This window comes from Miniopterus schreibersii (assembly GCF_964146895.1).
Source record: "Miniopterus schreibersii genome assembly, chromosome: 8".
Lineage (NCBI taxonomy): Eukaryota > Metazoa > Chordata > Mammalia > Chiroptera > Miniopteridae > Miniopterus > Miniopterus schreibersii.
In genome coordinates, this window is record NC_138109.1 from 38297300 (window position 1) to 38315809 (window position 18510).

General features: G+C 44.7%; 1 long non-coding RNA gene across 1 annotated transcript; it reads left to right on the top strand.

Moving 5' to 3' along the window:
• Positions 1-433: 433 nt before the first annotated feature.
• Positions 434-18035, top strand: LOC308561337. Its single transcript, XR_013999460.1, has 4 exons — positions 434-685; positions 6102-6223; positions 7754-7928; positions 17928-18035. It is a non-coding gene; the product is annotated as an uncharacterized lncRNA (long non-coding RNA).
• Positions 18036-18510: the final 475 nt, after the last annotated feature.

The window sequence follows — 18510 nt, forward strand, 5'->3', positions numbered from 1 at the left end:
ACCCAACTCAAGAGCCACTTTAGAACCGTCTTTTTTCCCCCCAAAGGACGAGACAGAGCGCACAACTCAAGCTGAGAGGAAAACAAGGTCCCGCGCCCCGCAGGCGGGTGTTCTCCCGGGGAGGGGGGGTGTTCTCCCGGGGAGGGGGGGTGTTCTCCCGGGGAGGGGGCGGGTTCTCCCGGGGAGGGGGCGGGTTCTCCCGGGGAGGGGGGGTGTTCTCCCCGGGAGGGGGGCGGGTGTTCTCCCGGGGAGGGGGGCGGGTTCTCCCGGGGAGGGGGGCGGGTTCTCCCGGGGAGGGGGGCGGGTTCTCCCGGGGAGGGGGCGGGTTCTCCCGGGGAGGGGGGGGTGTTCTCCCCGGGAGGGGGGCGGGTGTTCTCCCGGGGAGGGGGGGGTGTTCTCCCGGGGAGGGGGGCCCCCCCGCACGGTTTCCGCTGTCACAGGACGCGCACCCCGCGCACAACGCACGGCTCTTCCCGGGAAAGCGCCTAGAAACTTCTCGATGTCTTCCTCCGGGCTGAGCAGCACAGGCATTTTTAAAGTCCAACCCCTTAGAAAAGTCAGCGGAGGCAAGATTTCAGGAGACGCGGCCCCAAAGGTCAGCGAGCCCAGAGCGGTCGCGGTCGCCGCCCCCGGAGGACCGGGCAAGGCCCGAGCCGTCTGGGAAGATGGGACCCGGAGCGAGGAGGTATTTTCGGTGTCATTTTCATCACAAAATAGCACGAAGGCGGGCTGTGCCTGCGTGCCACCCAGCCGTCGATTCGAACACCACGGGACGCTAGTTTGAAAATTTCCATTTTTGTCATTTGCTTTCCTTTGTTCGAGCCAAGGCTGGAGAGAAACCTGGCAGCCGGCTCCGAGTCTGGCACGATCTCACCCCGGCGCGCTCGGCTGGCTGGGGGGGGGGGGGGGACCGCCCAGGAGAGCGGGAAGGGGAGGGGGGAGGGGCGCGGGCCGGCCGCGCTGCCAGGGGGTTTGGCTCCACCTGCAGGAGTCGGGCTGCAAACCGCTCGGCGGCCGCGGCCTCCGCAGCCCGGGGGGGGGGGGGGGCACCCTGACCGCCGACGGCCGGCCGGCTCCCCAGCCCGCAGCAAGGGCGCAAAGGCGGCGGCGCGCAGTTGGGACGCGGGCATCTCCACCCCCAGATCAGAAGCGGTATGTCAGATGGAGCACGGGGATTTGTCCTTGGAGGAATAAATCCATCTTGCCTCCTTCTACGGCCTATGAATGGATTCCACTGGCTCAGTAGGAGCCCCATTGGGGGGCAGAGGCAGCACCTGGTCCCCAGGACAGGCCCGGCACCTGAGCTGGGCTCCACGGTTGAACGAATGAGCGAGCAAAGAAAGCAGCCTGGCCCCTGAATACTCGACTCGGTCCAACAGCAGAGACCCAATGTCATAAAAAAAAAAAACAACTATTTTTTTTTCCTGGTATATTTATGAGTTGTCGGGCACTTCGTTAATGTCTAGTTATTGCTGCAACGATCCGGTACCATCTAGACTAGTCCAGTGTCCCGCCTCCAACCAGAGTAGCACTAATTAAGAAACCACTCCTTTCGTCTGATGCCCTTATATTGCAGATGAGTAAACAGAGGCTTGGAGAGGGCTGGTTTGGGCTACATTTCCCTGACCTTCTCTCAGGTGTTTGTTTTCTGACGGGAGAGGAGGCTTCTGCCTTACTGTAGAGGGGCCTGCGTGGACGCTCCCGCCTGACTGGCTCTCAGGAGGAGGCTGGCTTCCCCACCTACCTGCTGTCCTGTCCCTGAGCTTCTGGACCAGCTTCTGCTCTAGGCCCAGGCAGCTGTTCATGCTGCTTTACTCCAAAAGCCAAGTGCTGCCTGGAGCTGATGGCAGTTGGTTGCTAAACTTATGAATTCATTTGTTAAAGCCTAAAAGACAGAGTCTTTGAGCTTATGGGGTTGGTAAGCCACAAACAGGCAGGTGTGTTGTTTTAACAACACAGGTGTCTTATATCCAATAGCTAGCACATCTACTTATCTAAAGTGCTTAATAAGCAGTTCTTAAGCTTCCCAATGGTAGTTATAGATGGTATTTACCAATTGAAAAAGCATTTTTGCTGTAGGCAGTTAGCATTCAGTTTCCAAATTTAAAAAGCGAAGATTCTACTTGTAACTGAGACATTTGCATTATGTCAGGTGAGTGTGATCTGGTGGAAGCTGGAGATCAGGAGATCCATATTCTAGCCACAGCCTGTCGATCAAATGGGAATAGCACTGTCGTGACCTTTGAAAGGATTAAAACTGAATCATTATTACAATAATAATCACAATATTAATAATAGCTTTGAACTATTACTAAGTTCTTACTATATTCCAAGCTCTCTACTGACCTCTTTAAATGCATTATCTAATTTAGCCTCATAACAACCCCAGATGGTTACAATTATTATCCCCATTTTACAGAATGAGAGAAATGAAGCTCAGAGAGTTTGAAATACTCACCTATGGTGGCAGCTTAGTGGTGAGGCCAGCATTGGAACCCAACTCATATCTGACCCCAGACTCTTAAACTTGATGTTACACAACAAATACCTATTGGCTGATTCCATGCTGTGCCATGCAAATATCTATCTCTAGTATTTTTCTCCCGGGAACTCTATACTTTTATTTCTAATTACTGAAAGAATATCACTAATTATGTATTCCACTGCTGTTAAAATTTAAGAGGGCTTAAGCCAAACTCCTTTCTTCCGTTCCTAAGCTTTACTGAGAACCACCCATGTTCAAACTTCCAAGCTTGGTCTAGGGTGGTGGTTCTCAGCGGGAGGTGATTTTGCCCTCCAGGGGACATTTGACAAGGTCTGGAGATATTTTTGGTTGTCACAGCTGGGGGTAGGGTGGTGCTACTGGCAAGTAGTGAGTAGAGGTCAGAGATGCTGCTAAACGGTCTACAATACACCCACCATCCCACCACAACAAAGAATTATTCAGCCCCAAATGTCAATAGTGCTGATGTTGAGAAGCCTTGGCTTAGGAATATGAAGATGGGTCAGACGGAGATGGTCATCAGTCACCTGCTATAGGAGATCTATGTATGAATCTGAAGCACAGTTTCCAAAGATAGCCGGGTGGCGATAACGGGTAAGTGTCCCGAGGTCCTTACAGAGCTATGGGGTTTACTATGGACTGGGGAAGGCTTGTTGGAGGAGGTAGCACTTGAGTCAGGCACAAAGAGGAGATAAGATCTGGATTCTGGTAAAAAGACAAACAGCGCACAGGGCGTGGGTGTATGTGAGGAATGTTGGCTTATTTTAATTGGAGTGGAGGAGGTGTGAAGAGGATTCGTGGAGAAAAAGGAGATAACGTTTTGTTGGGACTAGATCAAAGAGCCTTGAGTACAAAGAGAAGGACTTCAGACTTTATTTGTAAATAATGGGAAGTCACCTAACTTTTTTTTAAAGAATAGTTTGTTGATTTTTAGAGAGAGAGGAAAGGAGAGGGAGCAAGAGAGAGAGGAACATCCATGTGAGAGTGTCACATCAATCAGCTGCCTCCTGCACCGCCCCCACTGGGGATCAGGCCCACAGCCGGACATGTGTTCCTGATCAGGAATCGAACCTGCAACCTTTGGGTGCACAGGACGATGCCCAGCCAACCGAGCCACACCAGCCAGCGCAGCCTCTCACATTTTCACGTAGGGGCATAATGTGATCAAAATATTCTGGGGAGATAAATCTAGCAGCTGAATGAAAATGAATTGCACAGAATTAAAAGCTAAAGACAGGAAGACATGTTATAACACTACTGCCATAAGTCTTACTATTTAAAAAGAACCACTTAGCTATTTTTGTTATTATTAGTAAAAACCAATAGTGGAATGATTATTGTGATGCAAAGCTAAACACTATATATATATGTATATACACATATGTATATATATACATGTCCTTACTGAGTGCTCCCCACTGTCACAAGGATTTCCCATTTTACAGATAAGGGAACAGCCTTAGAGAAAGACAGCAAGTGGCAGAGTCAGGATCTAGCTACCAAAGCCTGTGCTCCTAACTGCTTTGTGTGCTGGATCATGGCTGGGATTCTTAACCTCTTGACCAAACCAGACTGCTCTCCTTTCTAAGACAGACAAGAAAATGAGGCAGCCCGGACCCCACTGGGAATGAGAAGGTCTAGGACAGAGAGCCTCGGGGAATCTGGTTCTCCTTGGCAGACAGAGCTGACTTCAGGAGAAAAGGAGTGTTTCTCTGGGCTGATTTTGCGGGCGTGGGGAGCATAGGCTATGCCTTACTACAAACACACCTGCATAATAGATTCCCTAAATCTATTGGAGTTAAATTGGTTCCTCCCAGGGGGATGGTAAATGAGAGTAAAAATGGGACACGATCTGGGGCGTCTGAAGCAAGATCGGGCCTCTCCTCCTGCCTGATGAGGTAGCAGCAAGCAGAAGACATGGAGTGGGGGGATAGAAAGGCTGTGACTCAGAAATTCCTTGTTTACTTGGCTCCTGAACAGACTGCTAACTGGATCCAGGTGTGTGCTCTGGTTTTGTTTTAGAGCCCTTTGGCCACAGGCAGGGAAGGAGAGGAAAGGCGTCGACCATATCTGTAGATAGGGTAGGTGGCCTTATTAGGATTGGTGGAGGCGCTGACAGAGGTGTGGCACCAGCAGCTGTGGTGGGCCTTGGTGGGCCTGTAACTAGAGTGTCTTTGGTGACCCAGGGCACAGCTTTTGTCATGAAAGGAGATTCATTGCAAGGAGCTAAAGAAGGAAAGGACCAAAATGGTGGGCTCTACTGAGTAACCAAGGATCAGTAGGTGGCGTACATGCGAGAAGCTCCTTGAAAGCGTCCAGGACTATCTGAAAGTTACTAAGGTGGTGGAAATTCTCCCAGAGCAAGCAGGGGAGGAAGAGCTGGACATTGATGGTGTTTGAGGGCCATCCCTGTGGTCCTGTGCTGATCTCCCTTGCAGGATAATCTCTAAACTACTTTGCAAAGTTTGGTATCTACAATGTAAAGGTCAAAGTCCCCAAGATTGCAAGGTTCCAATTCTTCTTTCTAAAACATACATATTTTTTTGCCACAGTCTCTTAGATTTTTATATTCTAATAATTCAAAATTTTAAAAAAAGGACCAGAGCTCCTCAAGGCCAGTGATTGTAACACCAAACGAAAGAGGTGCAGAATCTGCTGAGTTTCAGTGCAACCACCTTCCAAAACATGCAGAGCATTCTCTAAGTGCATTATTATTGTAATTTTAAAGCCAAATTTTTATTTTCACCTAAAGATTAAAAAAAAAAAAAGCTTAACCTCATGCATCAATATGCCTGTTTTCACAAAGCCTTTGCCCACAGTCTGTAAGTTGTCCTAATACTAAGACCAAAAGCCAAAAAGCAAATGTTTTTTCCTCAAGAAAATCTGGAAGAGGTAATTATAAGAAAACATACTACTCAGAAGGATCTGTTTCGCTGGTTTTGCTTGTGGAAGTGGCACAATTAGGCTTCTTCAAACCAAACAGCGTCCTGAGGAAAAAATGAAAACCAGAAATCAAAGTTCTCCTTGCCATGGCCTCCCTGTTTTGTTACCCTCCACGGGATATTCCTGATGGAAATGAGGCTGGAGACCACGGGCACATTTATCAGGGCTTGAGGGTCTCCAGACAACTGAGAACATCCCTGGTCACTTCACACGCGGCCCACTCTTCAAACTAGCATGCCTGAGTCCAGTCTGGCTGACACTATTTACTTAACCTTAAAGTATCAGGTTGGCTGCAAGTCTTTATTGAGGACCTACTATGCATACAGTGCAGATTTAGAAATTACAAAGTAAAGGGGGGAAAAGCCAAAATAGGACCTGGGACCCCAAAATTTGGCTTATAAGTTAATTGAAGAAAATACAGTAAGTAGAAATGAATGGAAGAAGATACTTGTCCCTCAGATACTCTGAGTGCCTGCTTTGTGCTAGGCCTCGTGCTGGACAGCAGAGGTAACCAAGGCTGAACCGGCTCCGTTTTGTTCCATTCAACACTCATCATTCATTCGACACATAATTATCGAATGCCTTTGTATTAGACCCCTGCTTTTCAAACATTACTGTGTGTGTATGTAAGTCACCTGGGATTCTTATTCCAAAGGTCCTGGGTAAGGCCTGAGATTCTGCATTTCTCGCAAGCTCCCAAGGAATGCCATTGCTGCCGGTCCATGAGCCACTGAGTAGTCGGGGACTATATGATGTGTTCGTCCTTTGCAAAATAAGGTAAATAAGATAACCATGGCCCCTGCCTTAACAGAATTGATGTTCTAGCAATGAATATAAATATTACACAAGGAATTACAATTCAGTACAATGCGAGGGGATGTTCAAAGTCATTTTAGGAGGGGACCTAACTTCACCTAAGAATTAAAAATCAAAGCTTTCCCGAGGAAGTATTTAAGCTGATAGGAATTTGTAAGCAATAAAGGGGAGAGACTATCTCAGGCAGAGGGAACAGCATGCTTGCAGGACTGGAGGTGAGAGAAAGCTTAGATATTCAACAAATACTGAGTTTTACTATTTCCAGCCTCTATACTGGGTGTAAGACCATGCCTTGGAGGAGAGCACAGTTGGAGAGCCAGACATGGGATCAGATTATTTCAAAATAATATGGCAAGAATTCTGACAGTGGTACACACACGGTGCCAGACAACCCTAACCCAGCTCAGGAGAGAGGCCGCTTGAACTGAGCCTTGACGGATGAGTGGGAGTAAGGCGAGAGAAAAGGGGTGTCCGTGAGGGAAATCTGGTCCCCACCTCCTAGGATGCACAGTCTTTGGGGAAGTTGACAAGGTGTACCCCATGCCTGATTGTAATATACTACAATAATTGTCTGGGAACAGTGCCGGGCACATAGTAGGCACTCATTAAATGTATTGAATAGCTGAAAGTACAAATGCCGTATTAGTGATAGGCTCAGGACATCCTGGGTACAAGGTAGAGTGTAAGAAGGTTTACAGTTGTTTGTATGGAAAATAATACAACAATTAATAAATAATAATACAAGAATAAACTCTGTGCTTCATGTTCTCACAACTGTAAGCCTGCTTTTCCCCCCCTCCCCCGTATAATTAACTGGGTACTAGATTAAGTGTTACCAACTCCAATTGCACTAGGCATTCAGAGCACAAGAAGCTCCAAAAGGGTGTAAACAAGAAATGGGCTTGAAGGAAGGGGAGAATCCGTGGGATGCAGGGGACATCTGTAGACATCCATCCTGAGAAAGGAAAATCCAACAGTGTCACTGCTAAGAGTAACAGGTAAAGAAAATGGGAAATGAGCACCAAGTAGGGTTTCTTAATCCAGAGCCCATGGAACTTTGGGGACATCAATGAAGCCCCGGAGATTATATGCAAAAATCTTAGGTGTATATGTGTAGGGCTATTTTTCTGGGGAAAGGGACTAGAATTTTCATCAGATGGTCAAAGGAGTCCAATGACCCAAACTTGGTTAAGACGCTAGGTGGCCTGTGAATCACTTACTGATTACAAATAATTATGCCAATGGAACCCAACACAGAAACCTTGGGTCTGGAGTCAGCCCTGCCTGTAAGTGGCATTTCAGCTTTTCCTTGCTCCTGCTTATCAGTCGAGACCTGCCCATGTGGTCCTGGTGTCCTCAACAGCCAATGGAGACGCTTCCTCCCCGAGGCTATTTCTATGGGCCATAGTCCCTCCCTCTGATGAGTTTCCCGTGGGGACAATGCCCTCTTGTTAGATTGTCGATTGTTTACATTTCTCTGATCTTCTCTAGAAGTTTCCCTCGAGCAGCAATTGCTGCAGCCACCTGAGCGTCAAACAGGCCACTAATTGGAAGAGATGAAACAAATGTACCGGAGACGGGAGCTGTATGTTTACAGACAGCAGTACATTCGTGGCCATGCATAATGGGCTAGGCACTTTTCCACCCACCTGCTTATGCTACCACGGTGAGCACAAAATTTACATATCTGGAAGAAAACAGTATTTTATGAATCATTAATAATAGATGTAGGGAACTTGTCTGTTACGGGTAAACATCTTCATGGCTTGGCTTTGCACCATTCTGTTTTGGTTAAAAATATCTACAGTGTTTCCACGTACCATCTTCCTTCTAAAATACACTGAAATTGCCCTTTTTTTTTTTCTTTTTTAAATATATGTGTTATTTATTTTAGGGAGAGAGGAAGGGAGAGGGATAGAGAGATAGAAACATTGATGAGAAACATCAATCGGCTGCCTCCTGCACACCCCCTACTGGGGATCTAGCCCACAACCCGGGCATGTGCCCTGACTAGGAATTGAACCGGTGACCTCTTGGTTCATGTGTCCATGCTCAACCACTGAGCCACACTGGCTGGGCTGAAATGGCCCTTTTTCAATCAAGATTTAGGGGTTTGTTAAATAGCAATAAGCAAGTCCCCTACTTGAGGGTGCAGGCAATGTTTAAAGTTCTTAGAATACAACAACTTTAGAGCAGAAACCTTAGCAACCAGGTTGTACTAATAGAAGTATCATGTACTGAATGAGGGGAGCAATAGTCCCTGTCTCCTCAGAGCTAGACACACCACATAAGAAATATTTTTTATATTCAGTACTCAATGCCACATTATAAGAAAAGTAACGACAGGCACGTGAAGTTGGTAAGTGCTCTTGAAATGAAGGCAAATAAACGGTGGTAGCTAACATTTGTGGGGTTCTTGCTAAGGACTGGAAACTGTGCTTGGCATTCTACATTAATCTTCATAACCACCCTATGAGGGCACTACTGCTATTATCTCCAGTCTACAAAGAAACTCAGGGTCGTGCAGACAGTAAGTGGAGGAACTGGAATGACACTTGTTCTGTCTGACCCCAGTGACCCTCCATGTAGGCAGTTGTTGCATTTTCAGTTAATCTGGCAAGAGATGATTGGTACTTATGACAGTGAAATCATTGCCACTGTGTGCGTGTGTGTGTGTGTGTGTGTACCAGTCTTATTTCATAGATCAAAACACACTACGAGGGCAGTGACCATATTAATTATGTACATATTTACTCCTCAGGCCTAGCTTTTGCTGATTAATATAACAAATTTCAAAATGCTTCAAAAGCCATCTCACCCATTAGATTACTGAGAGCATAGGGAGAAAAAGATAGTCTTCGGGTGTGAATTGTTGCAGTCATTTTAGAATACACTTTGGCAATAATTATCAAAATGTGAAATCCATAAACCCCTTGACCATAGTAGTTACATGTATAGGAATCTTTAATCTATTCCACAGAAATACTGATACATATATACAAAGATTTTAAGTGTGTATGTGTGTAAACACACATACAAAGATATCTATATAGATATGTGTGTGCATCTATATAGACACACACATGAATATATGTATACATTTATATGCAGATGTATATACACAAATATACATATGCAGTACTATATGTGAATATATATATGTGCATGTGTATTCATTACACTTCTGTTTGTATTAGCAAAATAAAATGGAAACAACCTAAATGTCCACCAAAAGGGGAATGATTTTTTTAAATGGTGGTACAACCATACAATGAAATACTATGTAGCCATTGAAATATTAGAGTATGTATTAGGTTGACTATATAAAACTTCCAATTCTTCCTGTTTAGATCTATAGAAATAGTAATTTCATAGGGTTCAACTTAATATATGTACAGACATAAAAAATTTCAAAGCATATTGGAAGCTGAAAACAGAAAGTTGCAGAACAGCACATGTAATATGGCATATTTATGTTAAAAATATAATAAGCCAAAATATAGATAGTAAACAAAAGACTTGCTAAGAAGTTAACATGGTTATTTTGGGGCCTTTTGCAATGAGAACTTTTTTTCTAATTTCTTTTTAAAATGTGTTTACTACAACTAATTACAAAGTGTTTATATACTTTATAGGCATTTTTTCTGATCTACAAGTTCCAAACCCCAGGAACTCACTGTGTTTCTCCACTAGCACAGAGGAAGCAGGTGACGAAGAATTAGCCTTAATTATTCAGGCAAAGAAACACAGATTATTATGAGAATGGGGTAAAAAGCAGAACTTTTTCTTATATTATCTCGAGGCAGTTGCCTGAAAATTTCCTGCTTACTTTTCCTGTTTCAACCTGGCTTTTCAGCTTAATGTGAGTCGATCTGTTTTTCTTGCAAGAGATTCAGAAATGCACAGAACTTGGCAGGCAAAGAAATGCAAAGAAAGGAGGAAAAGGAAAGGGGAACAGTGAAGGGAGTGAACAAAGATGGGCAGAACTTGAGAAGGCTTTATAAAGTAATATAATACATCCCCATACCTTCTGGGAACAAAGGAGCAAAGCTGATGGGAGACAACAGACGTTCTTCTTCCCAAACCATGAAAGTGGAATACTCTATACTCCAAACTGCCCCCCCTCCAGGGAGGGCCCATACCTCTTGCTGGAATCTCTGTACAATAAAAGAATTTTCTTGTTTCCTTAGATGATGGTGTTAAAGGAAAACTCACAGTTACCAGATACTGTCAAGTGTGAGTTATCCAAATTGTCAGTTTCTCTTGCTTCTTATTTCTCTAAATCAATTTTTCTGAGGTAGAGTTTACATGTGGTAAAATGCATCCATTTTCATTGCACGTATCCATGTAATACACGCATAGACCACTACCAGAATCAATTTTGGATGATGTTCCTCTGTCTTTTCTTCCTATTCAGGCCCTCAACAGATTGGATAAAGCCCACCCATATTGGGAAGGGCATTCTGCTCTACTGAACCACTGATTCAAATGTTAATCTCATCTGGAAATAATACCTTCACAGACACACCCAAAATAATGTTTAATCTGGGCACCCCATGTCCCAGTCAAGCTGACATATAAAATTAACCATTGAATGAAGGAAAGAGAGAAGGAAGGAGGGAAGAGGAAGGAAGGAAGGAAGGAAGGAAGGGAGGGAGGGAGGGAGGGAGGGAGGGAGGGAGGGAGGGAGGGAGGGAGGGAGGGAGGGAGGGAGGGAGGGAGGGAGGGAGGAAGAAAGAAAGAAAGAAAGAAAGGGAAAGATATTTTGGACAACAGGTGGTTGTTATGTTGCAAAAGATGGTGAGGGATATTCTCTGAAAAGTGATGACATTGAACTTAGACCTGAATAGTGAGAAGTTGCCGGCCATGTGCAGGTCTAGGGAAAGTGAGTTCCAGGTGGCGGGAAAAGCAAATGCAAGACTGTGAGGCAGACAAGGTCATGGCACCTTTGAGGAACAGGGGGAATCCAATGTGGCCAAAACGTGATGACCAAGAGGAAAGTGGTAGGAGGTCAAATCAGAAAGGTCAGCAGAGGCCAGATCCTGGAAGGACCGGAATTTGGGGTTTGTTGTAATAACAATGAGAGTCATGGGAAAACTCTGAGTAAGGAAGTGACATTATCTTATTTTCATCTCATACACACCACCCGGCTGCTCAGTGGGGAATGGGTTTGGGGAGGCCTGGAGGGGCGGCGGTAAGAGCAGTGAGAAGAGCATCGCAGTTGGCTGGTCAGAGACGGTGGGGGCTTGGACAATGGCGGTGACTGTGAAATGGAAACGAGTTACTGGATTCGGGATTTATTTTGTTGGTGGAGTCCATAGGATTTGTTGATGAGGAATCAAGGGTAACTTTTAGGATTTTGGTTTGGACAACTATTTGAGGGGTGGAATCTTCAGCTAAGAATAATAGGAGCATGTTTGTGGTTAACTTTAGAATGGAAAAGGATTTTCAAACTACAAAGTGCTCTCCAAAATCAAACTGATACTGAAGAAAGAAACCAACATAAATAGTACTGCTTCAAGAAAAGAATTCTGCCAATACCCTAAGTGAGCTTGGGCAGGGATTCTTCCCTCATTGAACCTCCAGATGAGAATGCAGCCCTGGATGACATCAGGATCACAGTCTGTGAGATCTGAGCAAGGGAGCAAGTTAACTTGTGTATGTTCTCCATGCCCACAGAAACTAAGAGACAACAAGTGGGTCTGTTTCAAGCTGCTAAATTTGTGATAATTTGTTGCACAGCAGAAGAAAACTAATAGAGGCGAAGAGTAAATTACTGAGTAGCAGAAAGTCCTAAGTGCTTTTGCTACAAACCTAAAAGACAGGGACCGATGAGGTCCCAGCTGTGCCAGCCACACCTGGCTCCCCAATCCTGGGCCTCCGGCAGCTTCTCCCTTAGGAAAAGGAGATTGAATGACAATGTGACCATTTATCTTTGTCATTCTCTCTTTCTTGCCTACAACAGTCGCAAATCCCTAAGTTACCCTGTTCTTTACTCAATCACCATTTGGGGATGGGGGAGGTGGGGTTGCTGAACTTGCAGAAATTTATTCAGCCAGGAAAAGCTGCATCTTTAGAGCTGGCATTTCTTATGTTAAAGGGTTGAGAAGGAGTTCTCCCAAAAGTGAAGCCACAACTCTTACCTTCTCCTTGAAATCCTCCCAGACAACAGGACCCCAGGGTTGGGAGAGATCGTGATGGTCATGCAATGAAGTCTGCGTCCTCCACAGCCTGTTTGCCATGGCCTCCTGCCTGAATACCTCCAAGGAGCATGTGTGGAGACAGACAGGCATGAATCTAAATTCTGACACTGTTTCCTGCTACCTGTGGATCGTGGGCAAGTTCCTTAACCTCCCTGAGCCTCAGTTTCTTCATCTGTAACTTGGGGATAGTAATATCTTTACAGAATTGTGGTGGTTGATCTAATCCATGGGAAGCACTGATCCTTGCTTCTCCCTCTGTCTCCCTCTAGTGATGAAAAATCGCAGCCCAGTTCATTTTCTCCCTTCTCTGATTTCTTTTATCTTTCACTTTCTTCAACAACCATTTTTGATACCTAATCATATGCTGCATTTTATTGTTCCTCAATTACTTTGTATGCATGAGTCGTGACCTCCCAAGGAGGCTGAGGACAGCCAGCCATATTTTATACTTCTTGGGGTCCCCCAAAGGATTTAGGTCAATCCAGGGCACACAGCAAGCGTACAGTAAACCAGTAAAACCTGCCAAATTAAATTAACGATCCATCATCATCGGAGTAACTTAAAACTGCCTATACTCAATGAACTGTCATTTAATTGGAGTTTCTCGTAAAAGGGCCCCCTTTCTACAATATCCATTTTCAAGTTAAAAAAAAAAAAGTACTGACTGCAAAGCCCTTTGCTTTTAAAAAAGAAATCTTTTCATGCACCTCACGTTTGCATTTGAAACACAACTTCCTAAGCAAGCGAAAGAAAGAAACTATAAATGAGGCATCCTCAATTGCACAATTCAGGTATTGTTCCCTATCTCCAAGACCCAGACATACCGAGGCCCAGCTTCACCCCTTTCCTTTCTCAAATGCCTTCCTTTTCGTTTTTGCATCCCAGAATTAAGATTTTTAAAGGTTAACTTTTAAAAGAAATGAATCCCAAATCTGCATATGAACTGTAAGGTTCTCATTTCAAGTGGATACAGGTTAGAATATGTTTGACCATAAAAGCAGAAAGGCTAGAATAAAGTGCCGTGAAGAATCTATTGGAAGAAATGGAATCAGATGGATGTGGAGCACTTCTCTTAAGTGCATACCACTTAACTGCATAATCAGCCTGTGCTCCCAAGAATTATGCAGTCTCTGTCTGGCCCCCATTAGATTGAATGTGTTGCTACTCCAGTTAATTGCATATCGGCAAATTGCATAATTCAGCTCTATGCACCCTGAACTGAGTTCCAAATGCCATCCGGTACAATGTAATCAAACACGGGAAGTGAAGAGCTGGAATACTTATGAGATCCTGCCCATTTGTCACATTTGGTTTGGAGAGTCTGTGCCGTGAAGCAGGCAGCCCATTGGTCATAGGCCTGTGTGCTTTGGATTCCTGTCCACCCCTTCCCCCTCAACAACACAACCTCATGTCTCCAACCAAAAATTAATTTTAAGTAGGTCCAAAAGAAAACAGAATAGACATGAACTTAGGTCATTACAAGTATGATGAATATTATTGAACTATAGTGTCCCAAAAGAAAACAGGATGTCAGCACGGGAAAGTGTGATTAAAAAAATTTAAAAATCTGACTCATAACTATGGTGCTCTCCTTCCCAGGACTGACATTATTTGTGTGGCAGAGCGGAAAAAGCAGGGACTAGTCTTGGTTCTGCCGTTAACTAGCTGGGCAAGTCTCTTCATCTCTCTTGGCCTTAGTTTTCTCTTCTGTGCAAATGAAAGAGTAGTTCTACCCTGGCCTATGTCACTGAGCTGTCGCAGAGGTGACATGCAACCCTGCGTCGTTCCCCACAAAGTACTGTTGAAATCTGTTACCAGGTGCAGCAGAGTAAGGCTAGTGGGCTCTGCGTCAGATACGGAGAGTCTGTCGGTAGAAACACGTGGGTAAGGGTCCCGGGCAGCAGAAAGTGGTAAAATAGAAATGAAAAGAAGGAAATGCTACTGACTGACTTCATGGAAATGCTGCTGACTTCATGGAAATGCTGCTGACCTCATGGAAATGCTGCTGACCTCATGGAAATGCTGCTGACCTCATGGAAATGCTGCTGACCTCATGGAAATGCTGCTGACCTCAGGCCCAGGTACTGCCCCTGGTTTCAGTTCAGCTCTTGCTCTGTGCGGATCCAGCGCTCTCTCACACACGGCGCACGGCACGCCGTGAGATCCTCATTGTTTTGCTTACTGAGCAGAAACAGCAGCATGTCCACATCATCCAGTAACAAGTTCAGGGGCTAGTTGTAAAGAAAAAAGTACCCATCCCCCAGTGCTCCACGCTCTCCAGATATCACGAGGGGGCGACACGCAGGCGCCTGCCCGCTGGAATCTAGAGGAAATGCTCACGGGCCAGTTTGCACGTGGGCGCGCAGCCTGAGGACTTCCAAGGTCTCGCTTTGCTCTTTGCAGATTTCTTCCCGCAGACGTCTTATCCTCAACTTGTATCTGTTAAGACAGTGAGCGCTATATCTTAGATACCTGGGTCATCTGGAGGAGCCTTTAAGTCAACAGCTGTCAAACTGTAGACTAGTTGGCAGCTCATTTACTGGAGTGGTTAAGAAGAGTGGATTGTAGCTCAGCCTTTTACTAGTTATATAATCCCGGGAAAGGTATTAAATCTCATTAAGTCTAGCTTTCCTTTCCACAAAATGGGCCGATAACAGTACCTACTTTTTAGGGCTTTGAAGAGGTTAAATGAGATCATGTTTGCCAAGCAAGAGGCATAATGCTCAGCTGCTCGGCTGCACTACCCGTTACTAGCACAGAGTTCATGTACGACCCGAGATAAGCTAATGTGAATTATGTATCAGCATTTTTACAGAATTCTGAAATAACATGTACTTCAACAAAAATGTGGTGGTGGGGGCGTGTTAGGCCATTTAATCTGCATGTTGTTTGTTTCACTCAGCTGGCTAATAAAGTACCTTTGCTTTGGAATAGGACATTATGGCATAAAATTAAATGCGCACACAAATCGTTGTAGAAAATTACCAGGGAAAAAGGTACTTCCACTCTGACCAGTATTATCAGGTGCAGCCATGTGTCACGGTTTGAGAGGACAATGACAGTGTGCCTGTGAGGAGCTTGCATGGAGAAGGAGCTTAAATGTTGGTTGAATTGAATTAAGGGCAGAAATCCAACTGATTAGTTGTTCCAGTTGGAAGAATCTTTTATTTTTCAAGAGATGGATCAAAAACTGAACAAGGCCCAGCCAGGCGTGGCTCAGCAGTTGAGCATCAACCTAGGATCTAGGAGATCCTGCTATGATTCCCGGTCAGGGCACATGCCCAGGTTGTGGGCTCGATCCCCAGTCGGGGGCGTGCAGGAGGCAGTTGATCAATGACTCTCTCACCATTGATGTTTCTATCTCTCTTTCCCTCTCCCTTCCTCTCTCTGAAATCAGTAAAGATATATTAAAAAAAACAAACAAAAAAAACAGCACACAAAACTGAACAAGTATTTTAGTCTAATATTCAAATCCTTCCAAAATCTGCCTCTTTCATTCATCACTATCTTCCTAGCACTTAGCACAGTGCCTGGTACATAATATGTGCTCAATAAATAAAGGTTGAATAAGGTAATTAATTCATTAGTTAATGATTCCAACTTTTGTTACTAGCCTTATCTTCCACTATTTTCCAGCATGAGCCCTTCACTCTACCCAGCCAATCTACCCATGTTTCCTAAATGCTATCTTATTTCTTTCTACCTCCAAAACTTTGCTCACAAGACTTCCCCACATGCTATGTTCACTCCTTTTTCTCTTATGCAAACTTGTTCCACTTTTTGAGGTTTGATATTTTGAACTGTGTTAACTTGGCTAAGCTATAACTACATTTCCCAGGATGTCATTTCTTGTATGATTCCATCCAGGTTAGAGTTGACTAAGAGAATTCTGGAAGTATGAAGACCTGATTAGATGTGGTGAGAGACAAAAAACAGAGGCTCTGGCAGGTTCAAACTTGTCCTCGCTCTCCCCTGCTCTGCGGTTAGCCCTTCTTCCCCACTGCTGGTCCTGGTGACCAATTCCCCAGCCCACCGCCAGATGCAGAGTCAACCGTCTTTCATGGGCTGCCCCATCAGTTCCCATTGGTGGTCCCATCTCGGCAGCTAGATACACCTGGCTTTCCACACTTCCCTCGCAAATGTTTACTTACCTACCAGTGCCAGTGTTTCAGGAGGGCTAGTTAGTAATTTTATTTCTGATCTTCCAGCTCTCCTTTCTAGATCTTACTTTCTTAGGTCCTCCCACAATTATGTAACATCTAATTCCTATAATAAATCTCTAATTCCCTAACACTCGTAGGTGGTTCTGCTTCTCTGATGAAACCTGGATACACAAGGCTCATTTCATGTAGCAGCTATTCCTTGATGAGTTCTTGCCCACTGCAGAGCAACTTCTCTACATTTCTCTGGTATGATATGTTTGCAGCCATCTATTGACACTAGTCACATATTGCCTTATATTGTTGCATTTACACTCACATGTGCCCTCACGGTGCTCAGAACATGATTGGTATTCAGTAGGAGTTTAATGAGTGAATGAAAGTTCACGTGGTATATGTGTCACCAGTCTCCCCTCTCCCACTTATAGCAGACAATATTTATTGATGTCACCTGCCTTCCCATCATGCTTGAGCTTAGCTCTATAATCCTTCTCGACACAGTGCTATAGAGAGACAGTGGGAGCTGGCATGGAAGGAGAAACCTTCTGCCATACTGAAAATCTCCGAGTAGAATGACTTATACCTCTTAGGCAAGTAAGCATAAAAGATTACCGTGCATGCACGTTCTGAGGCTCAGTGGATGTCAGCTCCTTTCCCCACATCCTGCCCGACTGCACCTTTCACTGATTAGGTACCCAATAAATATTTGTTGAATGAGACAATGTCAGTGTAACCTTCACAAAACGACCTGTGTGCTCTCTACGGTCCAAAGTGACTCACAACAGTCTCACCATTTAAAATAACGGAAAAACAAAAGGGCAACTAGAGTGAATTTTCTCATTTTAAGGCCACCCCAACCATTTGTGGTCTTTTCAGAGATAAAGAAGACAAAATACAAACACGCCCAGGTTCCAACCAACAAAAAAATGTGACAGGTGGTGAAGAACTTGCAAAGAGGGAACAACTTTCTAGCTTCTGTCCCTCTGGCGTTTCTAGCCTGCTTCTTGGCATCCTGAAGAGGAAGACTATGGAGGGACAGAAAAGCACGGAAGGGAAGTCTGGGTTCAAAGGAGTCAGATGGAATAATTATGAGACAGGAAATATGGAATCTAGAGAGAAATATTTCCATTCATTTCTGAGAAGGGAATAGAAATAAATACATGACTGGCTTGACACCTGGAAATACTATATTCGATTTGTTCTCTTGTCCTGAATTTTGCCTTGCCAATCACATCCCGAAGAATTCTGGCAGCTACTTCCTATTCCTGTGTTCATTCTTCTGGTTTTTATTCCCGCGACTAGGATGTGATGATGTCCCTGATGATCCTGGCAATCAATCATTCAAAGCATGAATGTGAAGGGAAGAAAGAAAAAAGAAAAGAAATCGATGTATTTCTAATGGGTAAAAGGGTAAGTGAAATACGCTTACTCTATTGGGTAGATAATACCCAAAGTAAGCCTTTCCCCTAATCCTTGCAACCTCAGTGCTAAACAGAAAACTAAAGGGCAATATTGTCCTTTCATATTCTCTTTCTCACTTGAAAATTGTGTGCCTGGTTTCTTGTGGTGTCTTATTAGGAGAGCAATTTCAAGAATACTTCGGCTTAACTGACATGTATGCGCACAGCCACGTCTAAGGTACGCATGACCTAACGAGTGCTGTGCTGCACCCACTGTCCACTTCTCCACCCGTCAAAACGGCCCTGTGCTTTCGATAGCTGTAAAATGGGAGACAGTCTCATTCCCCTGCACATTTCAGGAAGTACTGTCGTAAGATAGGTCCACTGTCAACAAAGTTTCTCCACTAGACTAATGGCAATGTGAGGGGCAGATATTATTAATTTGTGTTTGCAACCCCAGGGACTAAAACAAGGCCTGGCATAGA